This window comes from Wyeomyia smithii, chromosome 1 (genome assembly GCF_029784165.1).
Source record: "Wyeomyia smithii strain HCP4-BCI-WySm-NY-G18 chromosome 1, ASM2978416v1, whole genome shotgun sequence".
NCBI lineage: Eukaryota > Metazoa > Arthropoda > Insecta > Diptera > Culicidae > Wyeomyia > Wyeomyia smithii.
In genome coordinates, this window is record NC_073694.1 from 121,499,500 (window position 1) to 121,522,530 (window position 23,031).

The window sequence follows — 23,031 nt, forward strand, 5'->3', positions numbered from 1 at the left end:
TTTATTTTTCATCTTCTAATTTAATACTGCATGACGAAAATTCCCACATCATAGGGCTGTATTACGAAAGCTTCGACGAGCAGCTCAGCTCATTTGAAATACATGGCCTAGTCGAGCCAACTAAATATCTGCATTTGGGCCCTATTCACCACAATTACCAATCCATCGTCCACCTTTGCTCACTAGACCTTTTTGGGAAGTGGCACCTGCACTTTCGTAGACAGTGGCACCACCAGTCCTGTTCTTATAGGCCGTCACCAGTCGCTGGAATCGCATAACATCAGCACTATGCAGGGCGGCCTGACGCAAGTCCCGTCAGTACGTTTGCCATTGATGATGTTCTGCATGATACGATGCTTCAGTAGCGGCTTGTTCTGCAATTAAACACAAAAAACCTTGAAAGCAGCTGCACACAAGTTCGCGAGAAAAAGTTACATTGGTGGTATCAGTTTTGGCTAGTGGATATAGTTAAATAATAAATATCAGTTTGTCATTTCCTCTAATATAGAAGCAAACTTACCTGCAGTTCATGCCGCTTGTAGACCAGGCTGATTTTCTTATCGGCGACCGTCTTTTAATGGACTAATTTACTTCAAAGGAACGAGCTCAGTTGGTCGTGCTCCTATAAATAATCGGTTGCTTGAGAACGGGGAGAACTATTCTACAACAAAAGAACACTTACCGCAAAATTACTCCTGCCGCATCACTATCCATGTCTGTCGGCTCACACTTGGTCACACTTCTACTTATCACAAATATTAGCAGAATAAACTGCCTAAAAATGCTGCTCAAGTTGCCTACAAAATGTAAATAGTCAACTTTTAATGCATCATTCAGGTCCATGACCCGCTTATGTTTTTGCATCGGAGTTTGTAAATTTGGTTCTAATTGCATATTTCGCCAAACAAATTTCATTTCTAAAAGGGAAATTTTAGATAGGCACGATTATCTTGTGTTTTATGCATACGTTAACTATCAATGTTTATCAAAAAAAAACCTTTTCATTACGCAAATTATAATAGAAACATATTTAATTTTCATTCAGTAAAAAACTGTTTGCCGTCAGGAGCCTCGCTCAATCGGCTTGACACACTTGACATTTCTCTCCTGACGTTTAAACTTTTTCTAACCCTTAGTCTAGACATCAACCATTTTTGCATAGACATCCACCTTTTTCGTATACGTATCGCATTCGTATGCGATACGAATGGATTCGTATAGTCTTTGTACGTAAACAAGAATGGCATTTTCGAAATCATTCGAATCCAAACTTTCGTACGAATGTAGCATACGGCCGTAAACAAGAATGAAGGTGATCATACGTTAAGCGGTCGGTCCCGGGGGCGGACCGAATTTTTTTCTTCTGTATGATTGCGTTCCAATGTTCTACGTTTAATAGTTCGTCATCAGTAAGATTTTGGTGATCTATGGAATGAATCGCTGTGGGTTGGGACGGTCCGAAGTGTGACTGTAAAAAGTCTAACGCTTTATCCTGTGACCTTTTGCTATTTTCATAGCCTGTCCCAATGCTCTATGTAGCCCAAAATTACGTCATAAAAACAAAACATGGGTTGAAGATCACTCTTAACAGCTAGCTAGGAATAAAAATAAATTAAATCAATAAAGAAAATAAAAATATAATCAAATTAAAAAGTATACCCAAATATGACATCCAGAATAGCTATATAGGGAAATGGCACGGCGATTTAATCTTGATAAACTCTACACACACGGCAGGGATTATGTTCAGCCCTGACAAGATATACATATCATACACAGCACAGTGTGTATAACTATAATTATTTCGCCTGCAAAGGAGTTCGGAAGGCAAGTTCCGGTAGAGTCAGAACTCAATTCGGGTGATCGAGAAAGTCCTTAGACAGCATTGGCAGAAGAGATTGGACCGTGCTAGTTGTCGAACGCACATATTACACCCGCAGTTTTAACCAAGTTAACCCGTTAACCACGTTTTGCACACGACAACGCAAAGTTGTAGAGCACCGTAATTAAATCGATACGGCTCTAATCCGCGAGTTAAAAGCAATCGTTTCGTCGCGGCAAACAATTGTTGTGTGCTGGAAAGGAGCCGATATATTGGCAGCTATTGGCAGAGATCACACCCGTTAGGTGCCGTGGGTCCACTTACATCGAGTCGGAGTGTTTAAAAGACCAGGTGGAGGCGTTTACCAGTCGGCAGAGCGGCTATTGTCAGCGACGAAGCCCAACGTTAACCCAGTAGAGTTGGCAAGGCACCAGCAGGAACGAGAGTAGGCGTAGGCGAGAAGCAGCGGCGACGGCATAGAAACAGCGGAGACGTACCGGGACAGCGGCGACGGTGACCTCCGAGCGACAGACGGCAACGGAGCGGTGACAGACAGCGGGCCCAGACACTATCACACAAACACATAACACGTAAGTCCAGTTTTGTAAAAATAAAGAGTAGGGAATTACGGACGTTAGGGAAAAATTACCGTGCCAAATATACTAGTTTAAAACCAAGTGATCTTCTTCTCCTTTCCTCAATTTGACCTCTCCTTATGGACGAGCCGACCCTGAGGGCTCGTGGAGTTTTTTGCGATTGAGCAGCGGGGATAGCAAAAGAAAAGTTACATATTGGCGACCAACGAAAAATTTTACCCATTTTTCGAGGTTAAACAAGGGGGGAGAATGATAGTAATCATCGTTTTAGACGGTGTTTCTGGTAATTGATCCTATGAGCAGTCCTTGTGGATTATTGCAGTGCATTTCAGATAATTAAAAAAACCACATACATCAAATCAAAGAAGATTTTCATAATAATCAAAATCAATGATCGATATCCACGTGGAAACAAAATAAGCTTATAGAAAATTCCTAACAGTTCCATTTATTTCTTAAATCTAATTCTAAGTTTTTGAACAATTTTGGTTGATATAAAGATATTTGATGAGCTCATTACCTCAGCAGTTTGGTTGAGAAAAGGTATTTGAGCGTGACATTTTTTAATTTATTGTATAGCTCATTATATGTGAAAACAGTGCATAATGAATAACATCACTCAATTTATCGCTCAGTACCACAGTTCGAATGTAGCACACTTGCTAGACGATGAACTGAAATATGAACTTGCTATCCGGAGAATCGAAATTAGTAACGAATCACGATCAGCTCAGGAAAGAATATGTAGAACGGAACTGAAAAGAGAGAGATATGAAAAGGCTTCGGAAATACAGTTTGGAAAGAGCTGGGAGTCCTTACCAGAAGAATTAGAAATATGCCTGAACAAAATTGAAGAAATTAAAAAAAACTTTAGAATCCAGAAAAGTTAAGAAATCTCCAGATCAGAACTACAAATCACGATTACTACATTTATTGTTTCGTGTTCTAAGACTTAAACCATACGTTACAGAAGAGGCCGACAGAAATACTATTTCTGATCTAGCAGGCCGATGCGTGAGGTTATTGAATGACTTCTATTCAATAGCACCCCCCTACCCGGAAATTCGAAGAACGGAAACTGATTTGGCAAACCTTCAGTTATTGAAACTACGTTTTTCTTTACCTGATAATGAAGATACGAATGAACCTACTACCCAGAATGAACAGTTTACCACCCACCAGACATCTAGTCAGGAAAGTGAGGAATTAACTAGAATAGAAGAAACAGGAAACAAAGTGAGGGAATTGGATAGTTCTCCAGAACCACATGAATTTGAAAACAACGACGAAGAAAATGGAGCGACAGCTCTCCCGTCGATGGAAGTGAGAATGTTACGAGAAGAGAACCTACAACTAAAAGAAATGCTTACAAAAAATTGTCTCAAATGAAAACTTTAGATAAAACGCGCGTCGCTAACGAAAAGAAAAAAATATTAGAAATTGAACAACTGAATAATAACCAAGAACCGAATCAAAGTGCCGATGTCGAGTTTCTAATAGACTTAGATTTAGCCAAGGAAAATGAACCGAAAATCGCTTATAAAGGCTTGTTAGAATGGCTTGCACAAGATCAACATTTTCCCAATATAATGCCAATCGATGAAGAGAGTGAGAGAAACGATCGTTAAAATAATGCCTCACGTCAAACACCGAAACCAGAATCTAACCCCAGGGATAATATGATTCGAGAATTCTCGAGTACACGACTCCCGATACACAAATGGAAAATTAAGTATGACGGCATGGATGGCGGTCGGCGATTGAATGAATTCTTAGAGGAGGTTGAGTTCAATGCCAGATCAGAAGGTTATACTAACCGAGAGCTTTATAATTCTGCGTATCACTTGTTCTTGGGAAAAGCAAGATCGTGGTACATGGAAGTGAATGAGCATAACGGACTGCAAACGTGGGAGAATTTAACGAGAGAGTTGAAGCGTGAATTCTTGACTTGGATTATCAATATGAGCGACAAGCACAGTCTCGCAAGCAAGGTTTTAGAGAGCGTTTTCAAGATTATTACCTGGAAATGACTCGAATTTTCCGAAGTATGACGATCCTTTTGGCTGAAGAGAAGAAATTTCAGCTTCTCTTCCGTAATCTACGTCCCGAATACAAAGGCGCCATGCTTGCCCGCAACATAACAACAATCGCAGGTATGCGAGAGTTTGGGAAAAGTTTCGACTCAATAAACTGGCAATGGTTTATGGGAAACGACAGGGGAAATGGCAGAAGTGGGTGAGAAGGAAATCGGCAGATTAATGAAATTAGTACGGAGCAAAGACAGTCCGGATATAAAAACCAGCGACCGTGGAACAGAGGGGATACATTTCAAAGAGAATTTCGTAACTCTAACAGAGATTCAAATTTTAAAAGTAATTATTATACCCAAAACCAAAAGTTACCCGAACCGTCCCACGATTCTAAACATGTACCGTACAAATCCTACCTTCGCCCAGAACCAATAAATACCGAAAAGCCCGGTCCAAGTCGAAATCGCAACCCATTAGAATTGATTTTAAAATCATATGTTCCGGTTAAAAATGGTACGTGTTTCAACTGTCACGAGTTTGGCCATAATTTCCGACAATGTAAACAAGAAAAGCAATTATATTGCGAAACTTGTGGTTTCCCTGGTTTTGTACACAAGGATTGTCCGTACTGTGCTACAAAAAACGACGAGAAGGGTACTCGCTGAGGCAGGGTAGCCTGAAACAAATTACAAAAAGCCCTCAGACTAGTGAAAGCACTAGAACTAACAATTTTCGCTATCAGTTAGGACACAAACCCATTTCACCTGAATTACCGTACGGAGAAGAAATAAACACAATTTTTTTACATCCTCATAGAGATAACCGACCGTTTGTTAGAATCGATCTTTTAGGAATCGAAATGTTGGCCTTATTAGACAGTTTTTTAGTTTTAAAGTTGTTTATTTTCTAGCTCATCTGCGGTAGCTTAACGGAGCAGTGTTTACAATCAATTTTGCTTTAAAAAAAGAACAAACTTTGTTAGTGAGAGTGATCGTTACGCCCGATTTACTGGGGTTAGTATGTATACAATTTTTCTGGTGAGGGATATTTGGGTTGGGAGTTGAGTTTGTTTACAACTTAATTATTGTTATCGACTGATATCTTATTGCTAGTAACTATTATTTCTTTTAATATTATTGCTACTAGTATTGCTAGCTAGTAAACTATTATTTCTTTTATTATTATTGCACTGCGTATTCCGTTTGTTTGAATCTGGAAATTTTTCCTCTACGGGTACCGCTAAAGTCGAATCAGGTTGTCGTTTTTGTGTCTTCAGTATAAGGTATGGCCATAAATTTTCGTGTAGTGGGATGATAAATCTAACAATTAGATAAAAGAGTTTAAATTTTGATGTCGGCGTTTTTCAGAAAGCTGTAAAGCTCTGACATATACTGGAAATCTCCGCTTGCCAGGATGTCTCTAACGGGAACGTTTAGCTGTCTTCCTCGGGCCCGAAGGGAATCTGTTAGCTTGGACCTAACATCACAGAATTCGGAACACGACCAAACAACATGCTCAATGTCGTGGTAGCCATCACCACAAACACAGTGATTACTGTCTACAAGCCCTATACGAAAGAGATGCGTGTTTAACGTGTAGTGATTGGACATAAGTCTGGACATCACGCGAATGAAGTCGCGACCTACATCCAACCCCTTGAACCATGCTTTCGTCGATACCTTAGGAAAAATGGAATGTAGCCACCGTCCCAGTTCATCTGAGTTCCATAATGATTGCCAGCTATTGAGTGTTCTCTGACGCAAAATGCTGTAAAATTCATCGTAAGCAATTGGTCTTTCATAAATATCGCCATCAATAGCACCCACCTTAGCTAAAGAGTCAGCCTTCTCATTGCCCGGAATGGAACAATGAGAAGGGACCCACGCTAAGGTAACCCGGTAATTTTTATCTGTTAAAGCACTTAAGAACCGTCGTATTTTCCCCAGGAAATACGGGGTGTGCTTCACAGTCTTCATCGATCGCAGAGCCTCTATGGCACTGAGACTGTCTGTGAAGATGAAGTAGTGGTCTATGGGTAGGGTTTCGATGATCCCAAGGGAGTACTGAATAGCAGCAAGTTCTGCGGTGTACACGGAAGCAGGAGCATCGAGTTTGTAGGAGGCGGTAAAATTTTCGTGGAAAACACCGAACCAGTGGACTCATCTAGATTAGATCCGTCAGTGAAAAACCTTTTACCACAACTAACATGTTTGAACTTATTGGAAAAAATCATAGGGATCTCTTGCGGTCGTAATTGATCCGGGATACCAATAATGTCTTCTTTCATGGTGGTGTCGAAGAATATAGCATTATTTGAAGTATTTAAAGGTGCGACATTAGAGGAATCGTATGAAGAAGGATTAATATTTTGAGCCATATAGTCAAAATATAAAGTCATAAATCTGGATTGAGATTGAAGGTCGACCAACCTCTCGAAATTTTCAATTACTAATGGGTTCATGATCGTGCATCGAATAAGTAACCGGTAAGAGAGATTCCAAAAGCGATGTTTCAACGGAAGATTACCCGCTAGCACTTCAAGACTCATCGTATGGGTCGACTGCATGCAGCCCAAGGCAATACGCAAACAACGATATTGTATTCTTTCTAGTTTTATAATGTGTGTTTTCGCAGCGGAGCGAAAGCAGAAACAACCGTATTCAAGAACTGACAGTATCGTTGTTTGGTATAACCTTAGAAGGTCTCCTGGGTGGGCACCCCACCAGGTTCCGGTAATCGTACGAAGAAAATTAATCCTCTGTTGGCATTTTTGTGTCAGATACCTAATATGACAAGCCCAGGTGTATTTAGAGTCGAACCAGACCCCGAGATATTTAGCGACTAAAACCTGAGTGATCGTTTTACCCGTTAGTAGGAGCTGCATCTGAGTTGGGTTATGCTTCCTCGAAAAAACGACCAGCTCAGTTTTCTCCGGAGAAAATTCGATACCCAGCTTGAGAGCCCATTCAGACAAATTGTCTAAGGTATCTTGCAATGGTCCTTGCAGATCGCTAGCCTCGCTACCAGTAATGGATACAACGCTATCGTCCGCAAGTTGCCGTAGCGTGCATGAATTGGCAATACATTCATCGATGTCATTAACGTAAAAATTATATAAGAGAGGGCTTAAACATGAGCCCTGGGGAAGACCCATGTAACTAATTCGGGAAGTTGTCGAATCACCATGTGAGAAATACATATGCTTTTCTGACAACAAATTGAGCAAAAAATTATTTAAATTTGGTGAAAGTCCCTGCGAATGACGTTTCTCGGTTAAAACTTCTACAGAGACAGAGTCAAAAGCCCCCTTAATGTCCAAGAATGCAGAAGCCATTTGTTCTTTTCGAGCAAAGGCGAGTTGAATTTCAGTAGAAAGCAACGCTAGGCAATCATTCGTTCCTTTGCCCCGGCGAAAGCCAAATTGAGTATCTGAAAGTAAACCGTTTGTTTCGACCCATTTGTCTAACCGTAAGAGGATCATTTTCTCCATTAATTTCCGGAGGCAAGAGAGCATAGCAATCGGCCTATAAGAATTGTGATCAGAGGCAGGTTTTCCGGGTTTTTGAATAGCAATGACTTTTATCTCCCTCCAGTCGTGCGGAACAATGTTTAGCTCAAGAAACTTGTTGAACAAGTTCAACAAGCGTCTTTTTGCAGAATCGGGTAGATTCTTCAACAAGTTGAATTTTATTCTATCCAACCCTGGAGCATTATTGTTGCACGAAAGGAGAGCCGCCGAAAATGCCAACATCGAAAATGGGGGCTCTTCCGTAGTTACTGAAAACGCGTCGCGAAAAATCTTCTGTTCCGGAACAGAGTCCGGGCAGACCTTTTTGGCAAAATCGAGTATCCAGCGATCTGAATACTCCTCGCTCTCATTCGAAACGTAACGATTCCGCATGCGCCTGGCGGTATCCCAAAGAGTGCTCATCGCTGTTTCCCTCGATAACGCGTTTACGAACCGCCGCCAGTATCCGCGTTTTTTCGCTTTCATTAAGCTCTTCATCTGCCTGTCCAGTATCTCGTACCTTCGAAGCAGCTTAACCGAGCCATACTTTCGGCAGTCCTTATATGCCGAGGACCTTCGCGCGTACAGTTCAGAGCACTCTTTGCCCCACCACTTGGTAGGAGGACGCCGTCTAATTGTTATCCCGGGTATTGGTTTCGTCTGAGCTTGAGTCGCGGCGTCGATGATCAAGCCAGAAAGGAACGCGTATTCTTCCTCCGGAGGAAATTCCTCGTGAGACTCGAGATTTTCCGCTATGAAAGTCTCATAACGCTTCCAATCAATGTTACGTGTGAGGTCGTATGACATATTGATTGGATTCGCGGGAGTTGAACCATTAGCAATTGAAATAACGATTGGAAGATGATCACTACCGTGAGGATCATTGATTACTTTCCACTGGCAATCTAACGCTAGTGATGTCGAGCAAAGGGATAGGTCTAGCACGCTTTCACGTGCTGGAGGATTAGGTACACGTGTCGCTTCCCCAGTATTCAAAAGTGTCATATTGAAGTCGTCGATCAAGTTACAAATTAAAGAAGATCGGGCGTCGTCGTATTGCGATCCCCATTGCAGACAGTGGGAGTTAAAATCTCCCAAAATCAAAAAAGGTGCGGGAAGCAATTCTGCTATGTCAGAAAGTTGCCTCTGTTCAATCCGCACGGATGGAGGAATATATATCGAAGTAATGCAAAGGTCTTTTCCATTCATATTTGTTTGAATGGCAACGACTTCAATGTTCGAGATCCGAGGGAGGTTGATTCTAAAAAAGGAGTAGCACTTTCTGATCCCTAAAAGTGCCCCTCCACCATGTGAGTCTCGGTCTCGCCGGATTATGTTAAAATCGTGGAAATTGGGTTGATTATTTGAATTTAGGAAAGTTTCACAAAGCGCAAAAGCGTCACAATTATAAGTGTTTATTAAATGAGAAAATAAATCGAGTTTGGGGATAATACTTCTGCAATTCCACTGTAATACAGTGATAAAACTCCTAACCTCTTTCGCCGTCTTAGTCATCGAAAGATATGATAGCTGAAATGAGGGGCCAAGTTGCTGCTAGTTGTTTCAAAAATGTTTTCACTGTAGGGAGAAGGGCAAGAAGAATGTTTCTAAGGGGATCTGTTATGTTGAATGTTTTGAATATCCAGTCCACAATATCAGAGAAATTTATAAACCCTGTTTCTTTTTTATCCTCTGATCGAGAAATGGGTGCACGAGGGGTTTTTGGTGTCCCAGGAAGCGGTGGGTACTCCTGGTTAGATTTGAAATTAAAACCGGGAGGTACTTGCTTCGGTTTTTCTTCACCGCTTCTTTTTTGCGTAGGTATATTGGTCATTCCGCTAGGGGTTATCTTACGACCTTTGCGAGAAAGATTAGGAGAGTTTACTATTCTCCTCTTCCTAGATCCTTCTGGCATGGCATAAGAACACCCTTCGACGGGATCGTCAGATGTACCCTCATCGGTTGGCAAAAAGGAAAAGATGTTTCCTGTCGAGGGTGGCTCAGCCCTCTTAAGCATTTCTGCAAAAGAGCGCTTTGATCGTTCCTTAAGGGAACGCTTTATTTTCTCCTCGCGCTGTTTGTACGCGGGACATGCCGAAAGGTCATGCCGAGTTCCCTCGCAGTAAAGACACTTTTCAGTATCCTCACTGCAAGTGGTCTCAGCATGATTGCCTCCGCACTTGCTGCAGCGTGCCTTGTTGCAACAGTAGGTGGCTGTGTGACCTAACTGCTTGCAGTTATGGCAGTGCATGACCCGCGGTACAAACAGGCGTACAGGTAGACGAACCTTATGCAAAAGGATGTAGTTCGGCAGTGCAGATCCGGCAAATGTTACCCGAAAGGAATCCGAAGGAAAGAATTTCTTCTTTTTCATCGATGGACACTGAATGCAATTGCTTGACATCCAATATCTTTACATCTTGCATCATTGGGTTCTTGAAACAGCCAATGACGCAAAATGTCATCGACAGTGAGATTCCCTTCGGTCACAACACCGTCGATCTCTACATCCTTGGCAGGGATGTACACGCGATACTCTCTCGTGAAGAGCTCGCAGCAAGCAATTGCGTTTGCTTGCTTCAAGCTATTCACGACAGCTCGCAGTTTGTTCGGCCTCACCTTGGTGATTTCGGTTACGTCCGAAAACCGTTCTGTCAGGTCCTTGCCAATGCGCAAAACATTCAAAGGTTTCTTAATGGGCCGGAAGTAGACAGCGTACGGGCCCTTAAATTCATCCGGGTAAGCTTTTATACGAACGTTAGCTAACACGTTCGGATTTGGTGGACTAGGTGCAGGGGATGGCAGTGGAGATGGAAGCGGGGAGCTGCGGGGTGATATTTCAATCACATCTCCATTCGTTTCAACTTCTAGGAACAATTCCACCTGCATGTTGTCCATATCGTTCATGTATGCGGGAGCAATATGCTCTACCGCACACTAACGGTAAACAACCGTGTATAAATGGGGTACCAAGTTGAAGTGATTAAATGAAAAAACAATTTGTCCAAGTAAGATGAATTAAAATTTAAAAAAAGTCACTCGTATAAATGGGCAAAGAATAAATGAATAAAAATAATAAAAACAGAATACTTCACCGAATATCCAGGTCGGTTTTATTTTTCAGCTGCCGTGTCCTACACGCAACCTTGTGGATGTCAGAGGATGATCACTATCCAGTAGCTGATCCGTACTGCTAGCGGGGTATCCAGATCCCGGCGGTGAGGAGAGGGGATTTGCTTCTGCTGCTATCGGTGTCAGCAGCTGCTTCTCGGTGCTGGTAGCGGGGTATCCAGCACCCGCCGCTGCGGGGAAGTTGAACTGCTTCTAATGTGCAGGCTATTGTCACCACAGCACAAAACGAACCGAAAAAAAAACACCGTACAGTATTTCGTGTGGTTTATTGTTAAGTGCGAGTCGTAGCTGACTGAAAAAACAATGTCTATTCGCCACGAAAGCAGAAACGGAACTGCCCTTATTAGACAGTGGTAGTAATCAAAACGTATTGGGAAAAGGGTCAGAGCGTCTATTGAAAAATCTTAATTTGAACTACTCACACTCTGAACTGACTTTAATAACGGCAGAAGGTAATCCAGTATCAAGTATAGGAGAAATTGAAGTTCCAGTCTCATTCAACGGTACGACAAAATTCGTTTCTTTCGTGGTTGCCCCTTCGTTAAAAAGGCCGTGTTACCTCGGAATGTCCTTTTGGGACCAGTTCGGAATTTATCCTGCTCTTCGGGAAAATTTTATCGAAGTACTCGATGAGTCCCAAGTAGAACAGGGCGGAGAACTCAGTTTGAGCCCCAAGGAGCAAGCTGAATTAGAGGAAGTAAAAAGAGAGTTTTTAACACCTGAGCCTGGGAATATTGGATGTACTCATTTGCTATCCCATACCATTGAAATTAAAGATGAATTTAGAGACCACCCACCAATACGCAAAAATCCGTACCCATGGAGCCCGCAAATCCAGCAGAAAATTAACAGCGCCTTGGATAACATAAAATGATCAAGTGGACTCAAGAAGCGGATCAGGCCTTCCGAGCTACAAAAAAAAAATCTAGTTAGTGCTGCTATAATGGCGAAACCCGATTTTTCCCTCCCCTTCACAGTGCAAACTGATGCGAGCGACCATGCCATTGCGGGAGTGCTAACACAGATCCAACAGGGCGATGAAAAAGTTATCGCATTCCATTCAGAAAAACTCAAGGGTGCGGAGCTTAACTATCACGCCGCTGAAAAGAAAGGGTTAGCTGCTCTCAGGTGCATCGAGAAGTCTCGGTGTTATACCGAAGGAACTCAATTCACCTTAATTACTGATTCGTCAGCGCTGACTTTTATAATGAAGTCGAAATGGAGAACGTCGTCGAGATTGTCGCGTTGGAGTATCGAACTGCAGCAATATGATATGATAGTGAAACATCGTAAGGGAAAAGAAAACATTGTTCCAGATGCTTTGTCTCGTTCGATGGAAATTTTAGAACTAGATGCGAAAGCAGATTGGTACTCCAAACTATTTAAATCGGTGCAACGTGACCCCGAAAAATATTTAGATTTCAAGATTGAAAAAGACAAACTGTACAAACTAGTGTCATCACAATCAGACGTATTAGACTATGTGTTTGACTGGAAGTTGTGTACCCCTGAGTCCAAACGTAGGAGATTTTGTATAAAGAACACGATGAGTCGTTTCATATTGGATACGAGAAAACCGTCAAAAAAATAAAAAAATATTTTTATTGGCCACGTATGGCAGCAGAGATAAAAAAATACATTGCAAATTGTGAAATTTGCAAGCGTATTAAACATTCCACAATTCCGACGGTGCCTGAAATGGGAAACCAACGCGTTACCACTAGGCCATTCCAAATTCTCACAATTGACTATATCCAATCTCTTCCAAGGAGCAACAAGGGAAATGCTCATTTGCTTGTCCTTATGGATGCTTTTCCCAAATATTGTATTTTAGTTCCTGTGCGGAAGATTTCGGCGAGTAATGTGTGTGAGATTTTGGAACAACAATGGTTTAGGCGACTCTCGGTTCCCCAATACCTCATTTCTGACAATGCTACCACTTTTCTCTCAAAAGAGTTTCAGCACATGTTGGCCAGGTACGAAGTTAAACATTGGGCGAACGCGCGACACCGTAGCCAGGCGAATCCCACTGAAAGGCTCAGTCGAACGATAAATGCGATGACGCGTAGCTACGTCCGGGAAAATCAAAAGCTATGGGACACCCGCATCTCCGAGGTTGAGTTCATCCTGAACAATACCATTCATGCAACGACCAATCATACGCCATATGAAGTGATCTTTGGTCACGAGATAGTGACGAAGGGATCCGACCATCGACTTCAAAAGATCGATGAACTGACCAACGACCAACGGATGGAAAAAATGAACACCATCAGTCGGGAAGTGTACAGCAAAGTCGCTGGTTATCTTGAGAAGGCACACTGTGAAGTGAAAAAACGCTATGATCTGCGACACAAAAGATATTCACCGACCTTTGACGTTGGCCAAAGTATTTTCAAAAGAACATTTCGTCAGTCCTCGGCGAAAGATAATTGTAACGCCAAACTGGGTGAAGTGTATAAGCCCTGTGTGGTTTTGGCAAAGAGAGGAACAAACTCTTACGAAGTGGCTGATCCAAAAGGCAAAAGTCTCGTTGTTTTTTTCGGCTGGTGATTTGAAAGCCTAAAAGGAAAAAAAAAATAAGAAAATAGTGGTTTTACAGGTGATAAATTGTGATACTTATTAATCCTGGTTACGATGATGTAAGGATCGATGAATAGGGGTTATGTTTCTTGGTGTCAGCCGCATCTGATCGGTGGCATTATTGAAGGCCAGAGATAGTTTTCTTGTGCTGACAGCCTCAAAGGTACGTACAAGCCAAAAAAGCGTTTACAGTATTTACCGATGAACAATCATATTTACTGGTTAGTTCCATAGTAATTAAAAATGCTTGTCTTTGGAAAACATGGTGTCCATTCGTATTTTAGTCCTTTATTTGACGAATGGTGATGAGTGAGGATGTTATTTATGCTGCACTGCACTTCTGTTTTGTTAAGGAATTATTATCACCACAAATTTGATTCGCTACATCTTAAAAAAAATAAATAGTTTTTGTCTGAAATGGCGAAGAAAATGAGAATGCTCACCGGCCGGAATTCAGTACAACAAGAGATGTATACCATTTTCAATGCCAAAACAATCATTTTTTAGGTTGAACTGAATCAAGAAAACCAATATTTATTTAGTGTGGTAAATAAACTGCCGTGTATCTACGCACTCATACAATGGGATCTTCCCATTCCTCGTTAGGATACGGTGAACGCACCCCGCACGCTATTGTTGTATAAAGTTGAGTTGTCGGAGTAATATGCCGCGATCAATCAATATATATTTTCACATGACTTATCGGTTATTATTTTGTTGCGGAACTGTGTATAGTTATCTTCTACCAAGCTTGTTTTATTAAAATATTTAATTAGTTGTGTTAGTATTATAGGTTAAGTTGTCATGATTATTTTCGCTCAATGTATGTTGGTTTTATCAAGTATCTGTTAAGCTTATTTATTCTGCATTTTCTGTTTTGGGTGCAGGTGCGGCACTGCTCTGATTATTAGAGTTTTCCCTATGAAAAAAAATTAATTTTATTAATTTTTTTCTCCGAGTTGTGCGGTAGTGTGACCTTTTGCTATTTTCATAGCCTGTCCCAATGCTCTATGTAGCCCAAAATTACGTCATAAAAACAAAACATGGGTTGAAGATCACTCTTAACAGCTAGCTAGGAATAAAAGAAAATTAAATCAATAAAGAAAATAAAAATATAATCAAATTAAAAAGTATACCCAAATATGACATCCAGAATAGCTATATAGGGAAATGGCACGGCGATTTAATCTTGATAAACTCTACACACACGGCAGGGATTGTGTTCAGCCCTGACAAGATATACATATCATACACAGCACAACACACTGAACTATAATTATTTCGCCTGCAAAGGAGTTCGGAAGGCAAGTTCCGGTAGAGTCAGAAGGCAATTCGGGTGATCGATAAAGTCCTTAGACAGCATTGGCAGAAGAGATTGGACCGTGCTAGTTGTCGAACGCACATATTACACCCGCAGTTTTTACCACGTTAACCCGTTAACCACGTTTTGCACACGACAACGCAAAGTTGTAGAGCACCGTAATTAAATCGATACGGCTCTAATCCGCGAGTTGAAAGCAATCGTTTCGTCGCGGCAAACAATTGTTGTGTGCTGGAAAGGAGCCGATATATTGGCAGCTATTGGCAGAGATCGCACCCGTTAGGTGCCGTGGGTCCACTTACATCGAGTCGGAGTGTTTAAAAGACCAGGTGGAGGCGTTTACCAGTCGGCAGAGCGGCTATTGTCAGCGACGAAGCCCAACGTTAACCCAGTAGAGTTGGCAAGGCACCAGCAGGAACGAGAGTAGGCGTAGGCGAGAAGCAGCGGCGACGGCATAGAAACAGCGGAGACGTACCGGGACAGCGGCGACGGTGACCTCCGAGCGACAGACGGCAACGGAGCGGTGACAGACAGCAGGCCCAGACACTATCACACACACACATAACACGTAAGTCCAGTTTTGTAAAAATAAAGAGTAGGGAATTAGGGACGTTAGGGAAAAATTACCGTGCCAAATATACTAGTTTAAAACCAAGTGATCTTCTTCTCCTTTCCTCAATTTGACCTCTCCTTATGGACGAGCCGACCCTGAGGGCTCGTGGAGTTTTTTGCGATTGAGCAGCGGGGATAGCAAAAGAAAAGTTACAATCCTTAGATGTGAGAACGACATTGTTCCTACTCTTGTTTTCGTAGCCATATCTCAATCTTCGTACTAGAGACCAGTTCGACTTCGTATCTCGTGAGTCGATGTTTTTTGTAATTGCAGCTAAGTTTTCCTTCATTGAAATTTTCTTTTTTCGTAGAAATATTGCTTTGGCTCTCTGTAATTTGAGAAGATTTTCTTCATTGGATAGGTGGTTGAAATTTCTCCAGTGTTCTTCTTTTTCTTTTTAGAGTTGTGTGAGTTCGTCGTTCCAGTAATATTTAGGTGTGAAATTACTTGTCCCGCTATTCCTACTGATCGTGTTGTTGACCAGTCGTTCTAGAATCGTTATTGACTCGGCATCAATGAGCGATACTTCTTCGTTAATCTTTTGTCTGTTGTACAGAGTACGTTGTTTTTTAGAACGAATGTTAGTGAGTTCAATATCTATTATAAGGTGTGCTGATCCTCCGATTGAATACTCTTTGATATTCCACTTCAGGCCGTTAAAGAGGTCTGCAGTGAAGATAGTCAAATCTATTGCGCTAGGACTTTGCTGTAGAGAGATAGGTCTGTAGGTTTTTTGCCCGTTATTTAATATCAGCAGATTTTCTGCGTTTACACAGTCAAGTATCAATGTTCCCTTGCTTTTTGTGGTTTCACATCCCCATCCTATACTATGTTCTGGGCGTTGAAGTCACCCCCAATTGGTACGTTCGGTCTTTTTTTTATTTCTTGCAGAAATTTTTCCATATTGTCGTTAAGCTCGGTTATTGTTATTCTAGGGTTTATGTAAGTTGAAATTAAATTCAAATTTCTGCTAGGTACTGTTATGCCAATGACCTCGAACATTTCGGTTGAACTAAGTTTTAGTGGAAGGTAAATGTAGACATCACGGAGAAATATACCAACCCCCCCGCCGACCGCTACTAATCTTGGATGTAGTATTTTATGATAACCTGATATGTTAGCTGAAGCTATTGTAATTTCGTTCGTCCAAACTTCTGTTAACAGCGCGACGCGACATTTACCTGAGTGTAGCTCGTGGGCTAGTTCATTTTTGTTTTTTATTAGACTCTGAATATTATTCTGTAATATCCTGAATGTGTCCATGTTCGATGTTGTTTTGTGTTAATACTTGCTGTGCATCGTACCCAGGGAGACTTGCTAGCTCTTGGAGAACTTCTAGGAGGATGTAATATCCGTTCTCGTCTTTGGTCGCCAGTGCTTGCGACAGTTTGTTGAACGATTGTCCGACCGTCGCTTTCAATGCTTCTTTTTGTTCCGCAATTTGCCTCATTTTGTCATCCCACCTTTTTCGCAGTTCCAAATGTCTTTCTAGCGTGATTACTTCTTTTTCCGATTCCAGCATATCGTCCAATTGCGTCTTCCTCTTTTTGTTGTTGTACATCACAGTTTCACTTCCTTCTCAATCGTTTGCTCTGTCGTTTACTTCCGTTTTTTTATCTTCCTTTCCCTTTGGCTCTGTGGTCTTCTTGGTTCCTTCTGACTTCTTATGCTTTTGTTCCTCCGTTTGTTTCTGGGTTTTGTTCCTGGTTGTTGTCGTTGTCCTCTGCGTCTTGCATTCCTGATTTATTCCTCTCTTCACCGTATCTGCAAAACTTTCATATACGGAGGGGAACTCGTCTGCTTGATCTAGGATGCAGAAACTATTTTTCGTCGAAATATGAAACCCGTCTCGAGCTTCTTGAAAAGTGAGATTTTTCCTCGCCATCAATTTCTTAATATTATTTTGCTTGCTTCTTTCCGGACATTTGCTGTCGGATGCTCTATGTTTGTCCTTGCAGTGCACACATTTTGTTTGATTTTGGCATTCGTCGTCGTTGTCGTTGTGGTTTTCGCCACAGTTTTTGCACTGTTTCCTTCCCTTGCAGGTCTTCGTGATGTGACCGTAGCGAAGGCAAGAATTGCACATCACCGCTTTGGTGACGTATGGTTCCACCTTGGACACTACCGAGTACACCCTGATATAATTTTAAAAGGCCAATGTATATTAATATTTTTATTGGTAAAAACCTAAAATAAGCCTATGACTATACTTCACTTTCACTACACAGAAAACTATCATAATTGGTGCGAAATTACCTTCGAATATTTTATATAGCAGAAGCTTCAAATATCGTAAATATTAGGAAAATGTCAAACTAAATTTGCTGTGGCATGTCAGACCCTTGGTTCTTTCTTGACATTATATTTGATTACTCTTGACGTGTTGAACCGTTGAACAATAATGAATATTATTTAGAATTCTTCTACTGTTAATATATCTCAATGATGGATCAGGTAAATGAGTTTTTTTTCGTTTTCACCAAATTTTATTAAGATTTTATTAAGTTTCAGCCAGAGGATAATTCAGATGATATTCTGATGGAGGAGTATCTGAGTGAATACCAGAATTCTTATATCGAAGAATCTGAAGACAGTTGTGATATTAAATCCTCTTCGAAGCGGCCACTGCTTGAAGAAACCAGTGCCGAAAATCCTGAAGCTGCTCTTGAAAATAATTACCGTTTTTATGGCACATTTTATAAAAAAGAATTCCGAGGCCAGCATCATGTAAACTGCAATGAAAAATTAATCGCTCACGCCAAACAAATAAGCGGAAATAGTATTGAAGATGTCCTTCGCGTTCTGTGGGATACGGTTCACATACATATTCGACGAGAAATTGAAGTCTACTCTGATTCAGGGGTAGACCGCGTAAGATGGGCATCGGAATCTGATTCAGAGTTGCGTGACATAGATAAATTTGTTCTGTTAAAGGATCCAAATAGAAAAAAGATTTATCGAATTGACGAAATATGCAATAAATCAAATATTGTAGTGAGATGGCGCGATAAGCATGTTGAGATATTATTGCATGTGTATTCACTTTCGGTAACTAACCAAATAATATTCGATTTGGTTAAAAAATTGGACGAGAAATCACTAGTGCCACTAACATAGTTCGAGCGATGATCACGAATATTCCAGAATTGAAAAATGAATCTCAAAACCTTTTTTTTTTTTTTTTTTTTTTTTTTAAGGGGGGATTTGTTAGTAGCTTAAGTATTTATGATAAATATTAGTAAATAATGAGTATGTGTGTCCAATCACAAATGGTGACTTCTCAACACTGTTAGAAATTTGTAATTTTAATTGTTAGGATTTGTTTGCTTTCGCAATTAGGACTTATCATTCGTAGGGATTTAAACCTACTTGTCAGAAAAGGGGAAGTAAACTTACAACTAACTTAATTGCTAACTTATTGGCTATAAAGGGAGCTTATCGTAGCAATTGAGGATTGCAACGATTTTTGTCGAAAATTATAAATAATTTTATTTGACATAGCTTCTAATGGTTCAACACCAGTAAGTCTATGTAATTCGAGTGTACCAAACCGAGGAGGACGCTTCAAAATCATTTTCAGAATTTTATTCTGAATCCTTTGAAGCGTTTTCTTCCTTGTTGAACAGCAACTTGACCAGATCGGTACAGCATAAAGCATTGCTGGTCTAAAAATTTGTTTGTAAATCAAAAGTTTGTTCTTCAAACAAAGTTTAGAATTCCTGTTAATGAGAGGATATAAACATCTCGTATATTTGATGCACTTGGCTTGTATACTCTCAATGTGCTCTTTGAAAATAAGTTTTTTATCATAAATTAGTCCCAAGTACTTAACCTTGTCGGACCAACTTAAAATAACCCCATTCATCTTGACAACGTGATTATTGTTTGGCTTGAGGAAAGAAGCCCTAGGTTTATGCGGAAAAATTATCATTTGAGTTTTAGAAGCATTGGGAGAGATTTTCCACTTTTGCAAGTAGGAAGAAAAAATATCTAAACTTTTCTGCAATCGACTGCATATGACACGAAGACTTTTTCCTTTTACGGAAATGCTTGTGTCATCGCAGAACAATGACTTTGTGCATCCTGGAGGCAAATCAGGAAGATCTGAAGTGAATATGTTGTACAGGACTGGACCCAAGACTGAACCTTGAGGCACACCTGCTCTGACAGGAAATCTATCAGATTTTGAATTCTGATAGACAACCTGCAGAGTTCGATCAGTAAGATAATTTTTTAAAATTTTGATAAGGAAAATTGGAAAATTAAAAGTTTGCAATTTCGCAATCAAACCTTTATGCCAAACACTGTCGAATGCTTTTTCTATGTCTAAAAGAGCAGCTCCAGTGGAATAACCTTCAGATTTGTTAGCTCGTATCATATTAGTAACTCTGAGCAATTGATGAGTTGTGGAATGCCCATGGCGAAATCCAAACTGTTCATTTGCAAAAATTGAATTTTCGTTGATGTGTGACATCACTCTGTTAAGAATAACTCTCTCAAACAGTTTACTTATTGAAGAAAGCAAACTGATTGGTCGATAACTTGAAACTTCAGCTGGGTTCTTATCCGGTTTTAAAATGGGAGTAATTTTTGCATTTTTCCATAATTTGGGAAAATATGCAATTTTGAAGCAGCAATTGAAAATTTTCACTAAAAAATCCATTGTGCTCTCAGGGAGATGTTTGATTAGTATATTAAAGATTCCATCGTCACCAGGTGCTTTCATATTTTTGAAATTTTTAATAATTGATTTAATCTCATTCAAGTTAGTTTCATTTATTTCTGCAGGTAAAAAATTCTGGGAAGAAATTAAATCAAATTGACGTGTGACTTCATTTTCAATTGGACTCACAAAATTCAAATTTGAGTTATGAACACTCTCAAACTGCTGAGCAAGTCTTTGAGCCTTTTGTTCATTGGATACAAGAAAACGTTCACCATCTTTTAAAACTGGAATAGGCTTTGAAGGTTTCTTAAGAATCTTCGACAGCTTCCAAAATGGTTTTGAATATGGTTTCAATTTTTCAACTTTAGTCTCAAAATTTTGATTTCTCAGAAGAGTAAATCTATGTTTAATCTCTTTCTGTAAATCTTTATAAATAGTTTTAAAAACAGGGTCACGAGAACGTTGATATTGACGTCTGCGGACATTTTTCAAACGAATTAGAAGTTGAAGATTTTCGTCAATTATTGGTGAATCAAATTTCACTTGAGCCTTTGGAACAGAATAATTCCTGGCATCAACAATTGCACATTTTAATGCTTCCAAAGCGGAATCAATATTCACTTCGTTTTGCAAATCAAGCTCATTATTGAAATTTCTCTCAATATAATTTTTGTATCTTTCCCAATTAGCTTTGTTATAATTAAAAACAGAGCTCATAGGGTTTAAAACTGATTCATGTGATAAAGAAAAAGTTATTGGAAGATGGTCAGAATCAAAGTCAGCATGTGTGATCAAATCACTACATACATGACTTTGATCTGTCAGCACCAAATCAATTGTTGAAGGGTTTCTTACAGAAGAAAAGCATGTAGGACTATTCGGAGACAAAATAGAATAGTATCCTGAAGAACAATCATTGAATAAAATTTTGCCATTGGAATTACTTTGAGAATTATTCCATGAACGATGTTTAGCGTTAAAATCGCCGATTATGAAAAATTTCGAACGATTTCTGGTGAGTTTTTGTAAATCACCTTTAAAATAATTTTTGAGCTCGCGTGTGCATTGAAATGGTAAATATGCTGCGGCAATAAATAAAATCCCAAGTTCAGTTTGAACTTCAATTCCCAAAGCTTCAATAACTTTCGTCTCAAGATGGGGAAGAGCACGATGTTTGATTCGGCGATGAATAACAATTGCAACTCCACCGCCGGAACCCTGAATCCTATCATATCTATGAACCACGTAATTGGGATCATATTTTAATTTTATGTTAGGTTTCAAAAATGTTTCAGTAATAATTGCAATATGCACATTATTTACTGTTAAAAAATTAAAAAGCTCATTCTCATTGGCCTTCAATGAGCGAGCATTCCAATTTAATATTTTAATTGTTTTATTTAAAATCATTACTAAATTTTAAATTAGAAACAATTTTAATAGTAAAATTTGTGCCTATTTGAATGGCTTCAAACATTGATTTTGCCTGCAACATGGCGTTCATAAGATCGAACATTGCCTGTTGCAAAAAAGAAAGTTTACCTGCCGTAATAGGCCCCAGGCAGTTGACATTAGAAAAAATATTTTCGGCAGCAATATTAGCTGGAGTAATAGGTGTACAATTATTTTCTAGCGTGTTTTGCTTACCCATATTAACGGTCATTTTCGAACTACCAGCACTAGGCGGTATAATGTTCGAACTACCTGTAACCTGTGCATAAGTTAAACGGGTATGCAAAGGAGTAGGTAAACTATGCGTCACTGGTACGCTTGGAGAATTTTGTTTTGAAGTTGGTTTTAATTGAGAAATTGAATTTTGTTTACCTTGCCTTGCCTTAACAATTGCTAAACGGACTGGGCATTGATAAAAATTTGACATATGGTTGCCGTTACAATTCGCACAGCGAAAATTTTTACTCTCTTTCACAGGACATGTGTCCTTTTTGTGAGAAGAGTCTCCACAATTAAGACATTTTTGGTCCATGTTACAGAATTTGGAACCATGGCCATAACGTTGGCAAGTACGGCATTGGGTGATATGCTTTTCACCTCCGCCATACTTCCTATAAGTTTCCCACTTTACACGCACATTATACAAAGCATGTGCTTTTTCAAAAAATTTTAAGTTGTTAACCTCATTGCGGTTAAAATGAATTAAATGATTAACAAGGGAAATTCCAGTTCTCTGACTGTTTTCGCCTCGTGATTTTTGTTTCATTAGAATTACTTGGGTAGGGGCTATGCCAAGTAATTCTGTTAAAGTAAGTTTGATCTCATCAACGGTTTGATCGTTGGTGAGACCTTTCAAGACAACCTTGAACGGCTTGGCGTTCTTGGTGTCATATGTAAAAAATTTGTACATCTTGTCAGTTAAATACTGAACAAGACGATCACGACCCTTTACTGAGTCGGCTAATGAGCGGCATTCACCTCTACGGCCAATTTGATAGGTAACTTTAACGTCAGAAACAAACGTTGAAAGTTCCTTTTTGAATATATTAAATTCAGAAGAAATAGTTACCACAATAGGTGGAACTTTCTCCTTTTTTAAAGATTTTATATTTTGTATAGTTTCATTATTGGTAACTTCCATTTCACCAGCTTCTTGCTCAGGCAAAATATCAAAAGGATTGTCACTACAGACACTCGATGTGTCAGAAAGAGATGCCTCTCTTTTCCTCCCCGCAGCGATGCGAGGTTTCTTTTTTCGTCCAGCCATTTCAGGTGATACGAAAAAAGTTAAAACAAATGTTAAATTCA

At 39.9% G+C, this 23,031-nt stretch overlaps 1 long non-coding RNA gene across 1 annotated transcript; it reads right to left on the minus strand.

The window, feature by feature from the left end:
- LOC129733965 (uncharacterized) lies at window positions 1–1,096 on the minus strand. Its single transcript, XR_008729749.1, has 3 exons — window positions 683–1,096; window positions 521–622; window positions 1–374 (listed from the first exon to the last, which is right to left on the minus strand). It is a non-coding gene; the product is annotated as an uncharacterized LOC129733965 (long non-coding RNA).
- Window positions 1,097–23,031: the final 21,935 nt, after the last annotated feature.